This window comes from Anopheles ziemanni, chromosome X (assembly GCF_943734765.1).
Source record: "Anopheles ziemanni chromosome X, idAnoZiCoDA_A2_x.2, whole genome shotgun sequence".
Lineage (NCBI taxonomy): Eukaryota > Metazoa > Arthropoda > Insecta > Diptera > Culicidae > Anopheles > Anopheles ziemanni.
Window position 1 is genome coordinate 17273467 of NC_080707.1, and position 14266 is coordinate 17287732.

Below are 14266 nucleotides of genomic sequence, written 5' to 3' on the forward strand. Positions count from 1 at the left end.
TAAAAATCTTTTACTAAAGCGGACTTTATTTTATTTCGCTTCACGAACTTGAAGCGCACATCTTGGTTAAACCAGCTTATATGATTGGGCTTTTATTGTTATGTTGTTTTTTTCAGTATGACCAGCTTATTCTTTTGAGCTTTATTTACTATTCGAATGATTCTAACATTGACATGAATTCTTTCATGTCTTTCTAAATCTTCCTTATTTTTCTTCTAACATTTTTTTACACCTCTTTCTTTTGTTTTTGAAAGCGTGATACTATATCAGATGATCAGATGAGATTAAAATTTTAAAATTTAGTTATGAAAATTTAGCTATGATATCAACCTGGTCAATTATATCTTTATTTAATTTATTCACTCGATTTTCAGTAATTGCTACTTGGTTATTGGTCGTGTGAGAGAATCATACAATAAACAATTCCCACCAGTTCATGAGTATTTTCCAAGGCTTTTAAATTGTACCCTGCATAAAAAACTTCATTGAAAAAGTTGCCTGAGTTGAACCGATGGTTTCTAAACTGGAAGAAAAAATGGGTAGAAAATAAATATTAACAACCCTAAATGCTCGATTACATTTATCAAAATACCACGACTCACAGGCAAAAAAGGATCAAAATAGGATGTGTGCATTCACACCGTGTGCGTAGCTTCGGAAAGCAAGCGAGGAAAGGTTAGTCGATAAAAATACCCCAACATAAAAAAAAAGTCAAAAGCAAAAATCCAAAGTTCAGGCAACCCTAACCCTCCTTGGAATACCAAAACCGCTGCGACGGCCAAAGGTGGTTCATACACATACACACAGCGTGTCTCAGCATCTTGAGCAATGGTGAAACCAATTGATGATCCCAAAAATCTTACAATTACCTTTAGCCATATTCTCCCATACTGTCGCCGAGGCACAAGGTCGTCATCTTTTAACCCCTTTGATGGTCGGTCGAGATCGGAGCAAAGTTTTTCCCCTGTGCCCCTGTGTGTCGTGTTTTATAAATCGTTTTTCATTTCGGTGTGCATTTTTCAATTTTTCTCTCCGTTTTTTGCGTTGAACAAGGGTCACAGTTTTTGGTTTCGTGTTTCTTCTATTTAGAAAGTTTTTGCTTATTGCGAAAAAAGTGAAGCTCCAGGTGAAGGGTGAGTACCAGAACTCTTTTTTACGGGGCAGATGGTTTTGTGCAATCATTGAAAAAAAATGTTGGCTCCTTGTTTGCCGCGTCACGAGACGCTGAAGTTTCCAACCAGCCAGTCTTTGGTGTGTGAAGGATTTGATTTTATTTTGACATATTTCTTCCCCAGATTATTCGTTTGCTAGTTGCAGCAAATGAATCGCATGAGCAAGCGCACTCGGTTTGTTGGATGTTATTAATGGAACATAAAAGTATGAGAAAAAGTGGGAAAAGATTGCTGCTTCAGTTGCTATTGGCATGGAAAAAACATAGCGAAGGGCTTGACCGAAATTTCAACTCTCGTTGTGTCCGTTGGCCTGCGACCTACGGGGGAACAAAGTTCTGCGCCGTTTGAGCGCGTAATATTGTTTGTCGCGAATAAAATCTCCGGTTTCCAGTCTGATGATACTGATTGTTTCGTTCATTAAAGATTTCGAAAATATTCGCCTCCGTTCCGTTGTCAAAAAATAAAAATCGATTACGGTACCTTGCTAGATTGTCGCTTCTATTTCTTTTTGGCCGCTAGCATTGAAACGCTGGTTCGAATGGTAGCTCAAGTTACACGCGGAAAAGGTGAAGAACTGGCAAGAGGGATGTATCAATATATTTTTCAAAATCGATCATTAGAAGGTATCATATTCTGGCGATGTCTGCCCTTTCCAGATGATGATTGGTAATGTTCGTGACTCGTCGCTGTTGCTTTAATTTAAAGGGACATGTATCCACTTCTCACGCTCCGATTTTATGGTGTGAGTTGTGCACTTTTCCGAGCAATACACATTTAATTCGTTTTTCAAATGATAACTGGTGTGAAGGGTAGCATGTAAAGTTAGGTAAGACAATACGACCGCCTTCAACGAAAAATATCAAATTCACAAAGATAAATACCCTTACTTCACAGATCGATTCTCTAACATCCCATATATTACTAAATGATATAAAATCTCTCAAATCGTTACTGAAACGTTATCGATGCAGAATATGTACAACCTTGAGTTGATTTAGCCTGAATAGTTACAAATGTAATAATTTTGGAAGTGTTCAGTGTTTAGCCCAACATTCATACCGGTACATTCTTTCCCACATAAGCTGGTGCATATTCCCCATGGATGAAAGTGTTTTAATTTTTGTCTCCACTCCTGTGTTCTGCTTGATTGCAATTTCCCATTTCAACACTTCTCTAGAACTCGCTCAGTACCTCCCATTTCTTACCCCGTATCTGATCTATACATATTGGATTTGGCATTTTTTCTATTAACACTCTGACATCCGGATACACGTATAGATGTAATGGCTCTGTATCAGTTTGCATCCGATCACATCATTTTGGTGTGCTGTTACTGGTGTCTCCTGACACGTACCACAGACTACTGGATGTAACCAAATATCAAATGGAAAGTAAACAAACTTCACAGGGCGCGTTGCTGTTCGTAGGTAAATTCTAATAAAGATTGAAAAAGAATGATCAAACAGGGTGGCCAGATATGGAGGAACTAGTGCAAACTTCCCGGTCGTAAAGCGTTGCGACACCGTGAATTGTGCGAACGTCAAAGTGTTAAATATCTTTAGACGTATAAACATTTGTGATATGGCATTCTCCCTGCATACTATACCTATTTTGCTATCGAATTTTAATATTCTCATTTAGCAATTGTGGATGCAAAGTGAAGAATTTGCCATTGAATTTTAGAGGATATTCATGAGACTGGAAAATTTAGAAAGATCACTGGGCCTAGACATGAATCTGCGGAAATGTCTTCATTTATACAATCCTTAAGATCGGTGTTGACCCCCACGTAAATAGCGCTATTTTATCATCAGTTCTGACTCGCTCTGTGGTGTTTCGGTAGGCTTCGCTCTTGGTACACATGGTTGGAGTAAGCGTTTCCAGTCCGAGTCGCTTGGTATTATGGCATGTTCACAAAACACACTTTTTTTATAAGAGTTTTTAATCCTTTAGATTTTTATTCGTTTGAGATTTCCAATTATTTCTATAAACTCATCTAGAGCACTAATGTGCTATGTAATTCACAGTTCCTTTTCTACTGTATGCACGATTTTATAAAATAGACTTTACAAATTTAACATACTCAGTGAAGTTATCTAAACAAGTACAAAACAAATCCTTTATTTCCATTCACTATGGCTTCCAAATCCTAAACTAAGGGGGCATTTTGGAAAATACTCGTGTCAATACTTTTCACCAAAAAGTTCGTTCTTTTTTCTTTTTGTAACAAATTCGAATTTATAACATTGTTGGTGGAGTATGTTTAATGAGAAGTGCAAATAACTACAAATAGATCTTTTGATTTGTCATGGTCGCTTAATTAATTTAAAATCCCGACCCGTTAAGGGCTTACGAGACTTTTTACCCTATGTGTACGTGGATAGTCAGTCCTCTCGTACAGAGGAGGGTCCGGTCGCGGTTGGGATTCGAACCCACGCCGTCGAGGTGGTGAGCCTCGGCGCTCATGGGCTGATTTTTCTAACCGGCGCTACCGCTCGGTTGCCGCGGACACCCTTTTCAATTATAAAATGCGAAGATCAATTTGAACTGTAATAAGGATAATAAATTGCATGGCTAACACATACTTTTGCTTGTGTATCACTGGCACTTTAAGTCGGAAACGAAAAGATCAGACGGAAACAAGACAAACGATAGCATATTCTAAAAAGGCTTTGAAGTTAAAAATCAACAATGATAAAACAATGTCAAAGTATGCCAAAAAATATCTAGACCAAAGTATTCCAAAGTGCGAAACTATTGCAACTGAAGGAAAAAATCGTTTTTCCATCCTAACTCGAAGATTAATTGACATAATGCAATCTCTTGACTATACTGATACTAATTAGCAAAAACTGTCTGTTTTTAGCATTGCAAAATTGAGCGTACAGGTTCCTGTTTGCTAAACATAACTTGACTTCGGGAACTTTTGCATGTGTCCAACAATGTTTATTTAGTATTTTGACCGTCTAGGAGCCTGGAAAGTGTATAAATTAAGCCCATCACCAGTTGTTTTTTACCAAAATAACCTAACCGGAAATTGGATTATGGGATGTTGATATGTTATGTCAAACACGGAGGAGAGCATCTACGACGAAAAAGTTCTATAATGCAGACAGGTATGGAAAAGTGAAAAATAAGGATACTTGTAACGATTAGTGGCAGAGGACGGAATGGATTTGATTGACAACCGACGAACGAGGAAGAGTTATGAATGCATCCCAAACCAAGCAGGCCAAAATTGGCCTAGAAATTACCTGAAACCCTTAGAACAGGAGTCGGCAAAGCCCGCCAACTGATTTTATCCGGCCCGAATGAAAATTTGATTGCTTCACATCAAAAACACATCTCAATTTTTTGACGAGGTTTGTTTTCTTCCAAAAATTAATGATTAAAATTGTTGAACGATATGTTCCTATCTTAAATTATGTCTTCTTCGTCGATCAGTCTTTATTAAACCTATTTGAGTATTAAAATAGGCGATGATGTGGTAGTAACTTGATTTGATGCCAGAGATTCACCATTTGTTCCCAACATTCAATCATGCTGATGACAACGTTGTACTATAAAGTTCAATTCCTACCTACCTACCAAGAGGAACTTAGACTATGTAGTTCAACGAAATGGGGGTGAGGGTTATTTGAGCAATCTGAAATATGAACTAGGATCGGGACTTCTGAATGGTGGTCTTCCTTAAGATTCTTAAAACACTTCCCCAGATCAATGGACATCAATCCCATCTTACATTCAAGGTGGTGATTAGAGGATCACCCGAATTACCATCCTAGGTACAACAGAGAACTGAAAACTGCGATGCAGTGTCCCGATGTTGCATTGTCCATACGTCCTATGTCTATTTAAAAGATTTATATTTTTCATCGTATGTCGTATGTGTTCTTAACCATAAATACCATATATAGAACTTACTATATACATTAGCCCTACACTGCTGGTTCATGTATACTGATGATCAAAGGAAATCACATTACATTCTAAATCGGTATCATATGCAACAAACAATACATATTGCTTGTACATTGTCAATGCATATGTACGATTCCGGTTCGATATACTTGCGTGGGTGCTTCACTTGCACTTTAAAATGGTGTACATTTCTACCTAATGTTGAAACGGGATTTTGAAACTAAGAATTCCAAACGTTGAATGGTTGTCCAATTCACAAACGTTGAAACGATGTAATCTCATAAAAACATGATTAAATTGAGTTTTAGACTATTGGTTTGGAAAAGAGATCACCATCCTCAAACTGATTATCGATCAGACAGATGAATGCATCTTTTCAGATAGAGGAATGCATTGCTTATTAACAATTGTGTGTTTGTAGTTCACGTTGGATGCATTCTTTTTAAAATAAAGGATAAATAAATTTTCACAGAATATTAACTTGTCACGATGTTGGTGCTTTTTCAAGAGAACAGACTCCTTATGAATTCTAATAAGTCATCCCACAAATACTATAAGCTAATAAGCGTGGCTGGGAGATTATTCTCGGAGTAAATAATTCTCGCAGTGACCGAGGGTCCGCTAAATGACCTCCGTGTGCAGATGCTTGACCGATGTACCCTTGATAATTTGCAGATCGTTTTCTTTTCTTCACCAATCATTGCTTTTCTCCCTGATCCCTGCTCAGTTGTCCCATTCATATTGTGTGCCAGTGGTTGCGCGGCAAAAGGTAGGAAAGGTTCAAGTCGGATCCCTATAGCACTTTTAATATGATTGAGGAGTGTAAAAATGTTTAGCCTCTTGACCCATTGCTCTTTTTTTTTAACTGATTTACGTCGCCACTAGCAGTGGCATTTCCTGTCACGCTAGAGTGCGATAAATCGGTTGCCTTTTTAAATTTTCTGGCTTTTTCTGGTTGAATAATTCAATCCGGGATATTTTAGTATTTCCTCCATTTTAATATGTCCCAATTTAGACCCAAGGAGCCTAACCAACCGCAGTTAACATTATGTAGCTTTAAAATACTGAAAAATACCACAATGCTTCCATACACTCTTCTTAGTTAATAGCTTGTTGATCATATAAAGAAAATTAGAGACAAAATTTCGGTTAAGAATTTGTTTCCGATGTGCAGATGTCCAATAGATCGGGTTACCAATTTTACTATGGTTTGAATTTTGAATTGGATAAAAAAAATCCTGTCTTGTTTGTATTAACACTATGCATTCCGATAGCACAATATGGTATGATTGCAGTTGAATCGATGTATCGATGATCGATGTATAGTTCTATCGATGTTGTAAACAGTTTGTTTTGGTTGTGACGCGTTCCTATTGCTACGATCATATTTTTGTGAATTTTTCCGTTTTATCAGTACAATAGGTAAGTAATAAGTGGGTTGTTTAGCAAATCAGGAAAGGCAGAGCACGCAAAAAACTGTCGGCAACTCACGAATTGTACAAGCCAAAAGCTGCGGCAGTAGAACGAAGTTAAAATCATGAATCGTACAGTTAGCCTGCAGACGTATTAGTGGAAGTGATTTCTTGTAATTTTCATCACTTAGAACTAGAGTAGTAGCCAAAGTAATTAATCTTGTTCTAGAGGTCTACTTCAACCATTTTTATTTTTATATTCCAAAATTTGTGGTTCCGCTCACCTACACCTAGACATATGTATCTGTAATTTCGACACTCACAAAGGTGTACTTGTCACAGGTAATTGGTGAAGTGCCAGAGGTTCTATGTTGGAAACTCTTTTCGATAAAATCTTTTTATGATTTTTTCTTTAAAACCGATGTTGCACACTGTTTAAGTAACGTATTGCGTCACATTGTTCCTCCTATGGTTGCTCGGCAAGTCTACGGCTTCATACTTCGTAAACTTAGAGTTTATTTGAACAATTCAATACAGAATTTTGAAACTGAGAAAAGTGACGACTAATTATTTCACGTAACGTTTAATTTTCTACATGTCTTTTTTGAACTAGCAAAACTTAAAAGTTAAAAAGTTTGTAGAAAGCTAATTTTTCCGACGTCAGTTCGTCAAATAACATAAAAAATAAGAAAGGCTTAAATAAGAAAGAAAGGGTTCAAAAACAGAAGAAAGGGCTAAAAATAAAAAAGGATTAAAAATCCAACGTGAATTTGCCGTATATATTGCAGTTTTAAGACATTTTTTCTTACCTATTTTTTGAAAAGGGTGAGAACTTTTAATTAATGAAAACAGAAAATAACCCAAACAACTCGTATCTCTTTTAATGCCCGATCGAATCAACACTGATCGAATTTTTTTGGACACCCTTATTTGTAAGAAAGAAGAGTAGGACACAAGATTCTTAAAGCGAAAAGAAAAAATAGTCTACGATTGAGTTGACGAAGATCTCGGAAAATGAAAACAAAAAAAAATCTACAAAGACGGCGCTGTTAGTTCAGCAAAAGGAGCGCCATAGGAGAAAAGGGAAATAACCGGGTCGAAAAACGGATCCTTTCCGATATCTTCTTCAGCATTCTCAGGCCCTGGAAAAGGATCCTGACCCTAATTATCGCATGCATCTGCAGAGCATCTTCGCCACCAATGTCGACCTGGAGCAAGTCGACCTGGAGAATTTTGGAAAATCCTTTACCTTTCAGGAGTAGTTTTTTCCTGATTTTTTTTAAACGATTTTCAATTTTTTTCTCGTGAAAGGAAAAAAACGAATGAAAAATATCATCTTCTTCCGTATTTCACACGATTCCATAAAAGAGAAGACATACCCTATGCGAAAGTTCGTTACGATTCGATGTGGTCATTATCTAATAGGATGTCAAAGGTGATATACACGCAATGGGTCCCGGATGGCAAGAGTCAGTACAGTTCGAGGGTCATGAAGGATTTCATTTTGGTAATGGACCCGACAGTTCAGCTTGTGTGCATCGAATTTGCTTTGTTACATTGACTTTCTTAGTATTAAACACTTTAATTTTGAATATTCAACTCAAACGGACTGTTTAAATTTTAATAAGTTAAACTATGAAAACTATGAAAAATACAATATTATAAACTTTCCAATGAATAAATGTAAAATAAATAAATTTTGAATAAATTACATTTTATTTTAAAGTTACATCTTTTAAATACTTTAAAAAAATATTTCGACAGCCAGTAAAGCGGCCTGGCTGACAAATGGTTTTTCAATTGGTTGTAGTTGAGAGACATAAGCAAGGTTAGCAGTGTGGGGTATCAATTATATTTGACCCGTTCAACTACTCCAGTGTTCTTTGCGCATGACTTACTGTGGCTAGGGATGCCCAAAACACTGAATTGTACTCAAATCATAAAGATGTTTTCTGATAAAGCTGCCTAATTGCGAAAAGTACTGCACACTACACACTTCTCCATACGCCGGAAGTCCGTATATGAAAGAACAGCGACTTTTTGCATAGCCTTCTAGCTGACTTTCAGCCAGGATATAGCGTTCTATGGGAGTTAACGGACCCCAAAACATTTGTTTTTAATACTGTAGCAAGCTTCAAAGAAACATAAAGTACCAGGGGTTTTACCACTTGTCGCCGTCTGGCTTTAAATAACCTTTGGTCACGTGGTCCGCGATAAAACTTGATGTTTTAACACACAATCGTTTCATGTTTTGGCCACGACGGATTCAATTTAAATGATGCAGTTGTCAAACTTGTTCGATAATTTCTTGAAATATCTACTACTCTTTATTTTGATTTTAACAGAAAGTTGCTAGTGTTTTCCGGTTTTGCAAGGAAAGTCGTTGAAATTCGCCTATTTTTTTGTCGTTTCGTTTTTGTATTTTTTGCAAACGTAATTCACTGATGTAGCCTTAAGCTCTAAACCAGTGATGTCAAACTCGTTTCACCTTGCGGGCCGCATTTCGTCCTAAAATAGGTTCGCGGGCCGCATTTTCTCCCAAAATAGGCTCGCGGGCCAAACCATATAATTGATTGGAGTGATGAAAATATGTTCTAATCAATGTGGTTTTATCTTAACAGTCAATCATGTTTTACATTTTCCCATTTTTTTTTATATTATATTACTTCTTACAAAATTTTCAAATTTTGAGTAAAAGAGAGGGTTTGTTGCTAAATCGTTTTCCAAATTTTAACGAATTCAAATCAAGTTTATTGAAATATATGTTGCAGTTCAACACTATTGTGTATTTTGTTAATTTTGTTAAATTTAAGAAAAGTAAAGGTATATAATTACAATAGCTAACTTATTGCTCCGCATTTGTTATTTTGTTTGGAATGGTCTTGTAGTTCATCACGTTTGTTTTCTATAAACACTATTTATCCACTTGTCTAGAAAAATCTGTGTAAAACCTTTGCTGCAAAGTTGCATATCACTTTCTTATTGAAATTGTTTAAATTGACATTCGTTCAGTTCTCTTGCAATTCGCAGTTCGTGAAAAAATGTACATTAAATATTTTGGTATTTGCTATAAGCCAATACTCAAGGATCCAAACTTTTGATGTAATGTTTCAAAGGGGTCGCGGGCCGCACCCAATGTTCTTGCGGGCCGCATGTGGCCCGCGGGCCGCATGTTTGACATCCCTGCTCTAAACCCAATTGATAGTAGTTGAATTATGATTAGAGCGGTTTGTTCAACTATGCTGATACTTTAAACTGAAAGTTGAGCAGTAGTAGTAGTATGATTTTGGTCCAGCCTCAACTTACAATTGATGAGATTGATTTTATCGTTAGTGGGTTCGAATTTCTTTTCTTTCCACATTGGAATGTGTTTTATAAAATAATTTCTTACTATGATTAATTTAACTTAAGCATTCATTACTTTCGGAAGGAAGCTTATGAGGAAAAACATAGAAAAAAAGAAAAGTAAATCTTAAAGTAACCTTACCCTAACTAGTAATGTAGTAACTAACTAACTAGTAATAAAAATATTACGATACAGCTGTACCCGAACTAAGTCTAAATAATCCCAAGGTCTATTCGTATTTGTTTTATCGTTGGTTCATTTGTGAATTCTTAAAACATTAGAAATCAAACGGTAAATTACCTATCGTAAGAACTATGAAAGAACTCTTCAACCAGGTTATGCATAGGGCATTATTAAAGATAAAGATAAAAATAAGCTTGTTTACGATGTTTATATTAGATTTTTAGCTTTCTTAGATAAGATTTATCTGAGAAAATAGAACAAAGTTAATTATTTCACAAAACATGTAAGATTTCCCTACGATAATTGAAGATTGAATAAATTATTTCAATCAAACAGACATTCGTAAAGTAACTCAAAACAATATTTAATGAATACTGAACATAATTGGGTTCATAATATTTTCATTGTAGTTGTGGAGACAAAAACCACACTCCCTCATCAGGGAGCAATGGTCTGTTATGTGCGGTAGAATGCACTCCTATAAAAGTTGAGAAAATTCTCAAGATATCCAAATTTATTCAGTAATTAGATACGCAAAAAGATATGTATATTTGCACGTTTCAGTAAACATTTTCTATTAACAGCACTATAGATTTGAATTTGTTAAAAAAAAATCAGAACAAGCTGAAGTTAAATATCTTAGGACCCCGAAATAGATTACTCCATTTCAAATGTTATAAGAAAAGTGGAGCAGGATACCCATTCTTTTTGAGTACCTTCTTCTTCTTCTTCTTGGCGTAACGACTTTGTTGGTCATGCCTGCCCGTTAAGGGCTTACGAGACTTTTTACCCTATGTGCAGTGGCGGATTTACACTCTTGGGGGCCCTAAGCGGTAAAATGAATGGGGCCCCCCTCACTACCGTAAAAAGTGACAGATTTTCGTCTTGTTTATATGCTTTTCAATAAAATCTATGTTAGATATTATTTTATCCTCAAAAAGATTTCTGGCTGCTGAACCGTTCCAAACTGCATCTCCGGTGTAGAATCATCTGGCCATTCTCTAAAGATACAAATACTAAATTAAGAAATTTGGTCAAGAATAAATGATGGGCAATCTGAAAGTCTGATATTTCCCTCGTACAATTACTGTTGGTTTGCTTACATGGATCGTGGCGTAATCTTGTCGAAAAAAAAAATTCCGGCCGGTGTAGTCAGTTATTGGGCTCAAACTAGTGTCCACAAGCTCAATGGTACTTCTGGTCCATGTTCCTTCTAGCTTCGAAAATTCCTTCTGGTGAAATTATTGTAATTGGTGTTTTTCTTTCGATCGAGTAGGTGGCTTATACCATAAGATTCCCACCTCCAAAGTATCTATTCTATTTTACATAACAATTTTACGTAGATCATGGCAGTTTCTGACGCACCTGCAGTGGGCCGTCTTTTCATTAAAGTAAAGGCACCAAAACCGAACCAACTGATCTAAACAATAGACACTTGTTGACTCCTTTTTGATTTAATTTACTTGGTCTGAGTATGACTGGTTGAAAATGTGATTTTCAACAAGATTACGCCGGCATCTGTATAGAGGCATCTGAACAATAATTTTCGGGAAGAAAAATCATTTTATTTTTCTCTAAATTTCTTAGAAAATCTTTAGAGAATCCTAGCCAAACGATTCCACACCGGTGATGCAGTTAGGAACGGTTCAGGAGCTCATAGCGATCATCAGACAAGAAAGGCGCAAGATACCCTTGTTCATTCTATAAATCGTGGTCAATTTGATGCCGAATCATTTTTTTATTTGTTCTGGAAGATATCAGACATACTAAGGTTTTTTTTACAGATGTTTGAGGAGATTATCACTTTTGATTAAAATGCCATTTTTTTCCAGTTCCTTCAATAATAATAGTAATATTTTTATGAAAAAATGGTCCCCTTCATTAAAAATTGTCAAAACAAGAGAAAATCTCGAATAAATGTATTCAAAGGCCAAATAATCTTCGAAAAATAATATAGAACTTCTTTGACCAACAGTAAGTTTAGAATTAAAAAATTAGGGTGCGTTCATAGGAATTTCGCACATTGTACAAGTAAAAGGGATGACGCGTTTAATCGTTTCCTCAAATAATATTTCAAATCTCGAGTAAAGTTAATTAACGAATATCATATGTACGTAGTGTTCGGTCAAGCTTCAATGGTTCTTTTGTTTCCTAAAATTTTTAAATTTATAAAGTTTTAATGTATATCGCTTCAAACAGATTCCGTGGTAGGTCAACAGTTATTCCTCCAAATGTGTGCTGGAGTGTGCGAGAGAAAGAACGGAAGAAGGGAGCCAATTGCCTCTAAAGGTACATATAATCTCACTACATGCGAAATCTCGATAGGCATTCCGGTTAGCGCCAGGGACTGAGGGTAAAGTGCAAGCAGTACAGTTCATAAGTACAGCGTACCAAAGAGAGCGCGAAAAGGAAAGAGCTTTCACGTGCGCTTCAGAAGCGAGAGTGGGCTTCGGCAGTGTTCGGGTAGGATTACCCACGACGCACAACGGAAGAAGACGGGAGCAGCGAGCGTTCGAAAGAACCCCTTCTGACATGTGCAGTACAATTGCGCCGTACAGCGTTCCACAGGCATCGCTTGCTTGCTCATTGCCCGTTGACAGTTGTGGTAGTCATTGCATAAGCAACAGTTGTTGCAGACGGACGGCTCTTTGCTATCCAGTATTGTGCCTCTTAGTGCCGCTCGCGAAAGTCCGAATACCGCTTTGTTAGACCCTGCTTTCCTCCAATACTGCACCGATCAACCGTTCTAAGAAGTGTGAAAGGATTTTGTAACAGGAGGACCTCTGATTGGCATATGTAAGCAGTCGACCGCAGCATTCAACCATCACAGTGTGAGAGCGGGTGCCAGTTAAATTTCGACGAGCAAACACAACTAGAATAGTGCAAAATAACAGGCTGTATTCCAAAGTGACATTGCGTTTTGACGTGGCGAAATAGTGTGTATGTGCACACCGGTTGACTCCTGATAGTTTCTTCTGCGATTCGGTAGGTGCAAGAAAGAAACCTTAATTTAAATCAATTATAATATTAGCTATAATAATGGTTGTAATAACGCACCAACTGATATTCAAAACACGGGGATGTGTATCAAATAGAATTTCCGTAAACTAAACAAACAGTATGGTAGGCGGAACATTGCATGCAGCTTGGAAAAGGGTTGTTATCAAGTTGCTTCTCTGTTGACCTTGCATTGCGCGCACTCGTAGAATGGGCGACATTCCGATGCTCCGTACTGCACTGCCTGCCTTTGTTGACAGTCGATTTCGTGTCGTTTGTGTTGGTGGATGTGTATACGTATTGTGTATCCGTTGAAATGTAATTTTCATGCTTTTATGCTACGTTCGTTAACTTCTCGGGCTCGTTGCGATTCCTGAAATGTATGATGAGAACAGGACAAAGCACAGTGTCTGCTTGACTGTTGGTACACTTCCCGATGATAAAAATATAGGTTGCCTCTGGCAGTTTTTGTAACGATGGCTATTGAACTTCTCAACCTTGCGGGGCCCATCCACCCCGTCCAGCATGTTTAGTACCAGTCATAACATGTAAAAACTGGAGGAGATATGCTAAGCTAATAGGACTATCCGACGATGTACATAACCCACAGGTCTCGGTTGTTTTCCCGCTCCCTCTCCCCCTCCACAGGTTAACTTCCGCGGAACCGATCGCTGCTCAGCATCTACTGTGTGCTCTAACTTTGCGTACTTTCCCTTCCTCTCGCAACCCATTATAAAGTGCCTTGTTTTTCTTTTAATTTTATTTCTGCTTGCTCTCAATAGGGCCACTTTCAACCAAGCTTTGGAGCTTCTCAAAACCATCCAACCAACTATTCGCCTGGTAGGGTAACCGCTGGACTAAAGCTTGATTCGTTAACTGAGCTACTTTGATTTTTTGTGCTCATGAGCTTTTCTATTTATTGAACCGAAGGATGCTAAATTACATTTTTCCCAATATTCAATTTGCTAATGAAGTAGAAAAAAAAACATTAAAGACAGTAATGAATATCAAAAAACCTACAACTAACTGCAGGCAGTTAAAGGCATAGAAAAACTGATGTTGTAGAAAATCACTCGTTACACACGACACGCAGTTTGGGTTAATCCAAATTTTCACGTCCACACATTGTCCGATGTTATGCGATTGTTTGCTTACAAATATTAATTTGAGATGCTGTAAATAAAATAGAATGAATGAACTCTGATTTAATTTGGTCAGCCTCTAATATAACATAT